The sequence below is a fragment of the Anabas testudineus genome, chromosome 18 (genome assembly GCF_900324465.2).
Source record: "Anabas testudineus chromosome 18, fAnaTes1.2, whole genome shotgun sequence".
Taxonomy (NCBI): domain Eukaryota; kingdom Metazoa; phylum Chordata; class Actinopteri; order Anabantiformes; family Anabantidae; genus Anabas; species Anabas testudineus.
Window position 1 is genome coordinate 14979443 of NC_046627.1, and position 2328 is coordinate 14981770.

Below are 2328 nucleotides of genomic sequence, written 5' to 3' on the forward strand. Positions count from 1 at the left end.
TTCCGGTGTCACCATTTAAATAACAGTCTGTGCATAAACTTTTTCACTTAACCCTCGCACGCGTACGCACGAGCAGCCACGTTTCTAACCTGGCAAATTCAGCTCGTATACTCCCTCTTCAGGGAAGTTGAATCGTCTTACTGAGATATTGATAGCTTCAGAAACAGTTGGAGTGAGGGGGAATGTTAATTACCAATGTTTCAGAACAAGATCAGTGTGAAATCCCTGCTCTGCTGGAGCCTGTTCTGGCTGTACCTCTTTGTGTTAGTGCTTCTCCAGTGTAGAAAGGGGAAAGCTTGGGGAGAAGCATGAATTCTACGCAGTGCCCTAAAAAAATAATGACAATTACAGGTTAGTGTTTATTGCAGTCACACCACCACTGTCTTGTTAACCTAAAACTTCAAACCCAGCACCAAAACTTGTAAGAATTCCTCAGCAAAGAAGTAAAAGCCAAACAAACTTTGTTGGGAAGCGTTCCCTTCTCATTCTGTGGTTCAGCAGCTTAATGAGGTAAGCCTGCCAGTGGGTGGCGGAGCGTGAATTCCAAGAGTTCAGTGGGACTCATGAGGAGCCTCTGAAGATGTAGGGGGGGGCCCCTCCATGGTGCTCAGCTCAGTCTGGCCCCCTCAGAGGGCTACTCATATCGTATACTACTGGAGAAATCCTGGCCCGGTCGCCTTTAAGGACTACTTGTGGAGGGGTAACCTCCCTTGTTTGTTTTACCCATAGAATGATTTTTGATGTAAGGAACTTGTTCTTAAGTTAAAGAATATTCTGATTGGTCTGCACATCGTATTGTACAATCAATTAAAGGGAATTTTCCACCGTTTTTTACACATCAAGATGTGTTTGCCGGTCTTAGGCAGCACTGTTCTCTGACTTTCTGTGTCGCCAGCTGAGCTTTGTTGAAGCTTCAAGTGGTAACTTGAGTCAGCACTGGTTCAATCTGAAGTCTACAAGTTTGAAAACTGTAGGGGGGGGGGGGCGGCAGCGAGTTGGAGAGTGGAGTGAGACAGAAGTGAGCTTTACCAGACCCCTGTAGCCTGCTCCTCATCTCAGCTTGAGGCTACACTACTACAACTTCACTACTAGCACAGCACACCTGGATCTCTGTCAGCACTCTAGTTGTACTGTAGGTTCTGACAAGAACAGGACTGTGTAGAAAAAAAATTATATATATATACACACACGTCTGTATCTATTGGGTCCTTTTTTTACTATTGATTTTGAGTTTCCGGAAGTGTTACACGATAAAGAATCGATGCAAAATCAGCAGTATTCTCTTATTGTGTTGCTCCGTAATGTTCACTTGTCATGTTTTGTCTGACCAACAGTCCAACCTCAAATATATTCCATTTTCAGGCATGTAACCAAGAGAAACTGCAAGTCTTCACATGCCAGAAGTTTGAACCTGCAAAGGAAAAATCACTAAAACAGGGCAGAACAATAACGAATTAACTAAACGTCTCCGTTGTGCTGGTTCATCTGCATTTCTCTCAGCTAGGTTTGGAGTTTCTGTATATTTTGTCTCAAAATAAAAGGTCTGGTTCTGTTTTCATCATCTCATCAAAGCCGGTCCCGGTCACATTTTTTTCTCCTTTGTGATGAAAGTCTGTCTGTGTCTCAACTTTTCATCGATTGTAAGCAAATATACATCATATTGACCTAAGGATAGAAGCAGAAAGCAGTAGCAGTAAGCGTTTTTCCCACAATCTCTGTAGTGTCTGAAAGTAGGCAGGCTGAGATAGGAGGCCTGCTTAGGGAGTTTTAAATTAAGCCTGCAGATTGTGTAATATGCTAAGTCAGGAAATTAGCATGTGTTAATATTTTTTTTGGACTGTTGGGAGACAAGTTTTAAGTGGATGGCCTTTTGCTAAGGAATGTACTCGGGACCACAAAATTGTGCCAGAGAGATTAGTCTCTCTCTCTCTCTGAAGTGAAGCCAATAGAAAACCCATTAGTTTGAGCTGATCTGGAAATTATATGGAATTGATCCTGAGGTAAGAACAGTTTTTCATGCTCAATACTTCCCATTGATTCAAAACTGCCATAATTACAAATGAAAATCATTATGTCTCCGAGTTGGATTTTGTTAATGTCTGATGTGGAGCGTGCACACGGGGTTTGCATGCAGCCTCACTTGGTGTGCGCTCACATAAGAGTCTTTAGATAGGATTTTTTTTTATTCTCTTTTGGAAGAGATTCTTTCTCAGTGTTTGGCCATTAAAAGCTCACAAGTTATCCGAGGTCAAGGGTATGTCGAGCTGAGCCACACGGGATCACACTGTACATCTTGTCCTGCTGCCTTTACGCACCCGTTCCTGCACC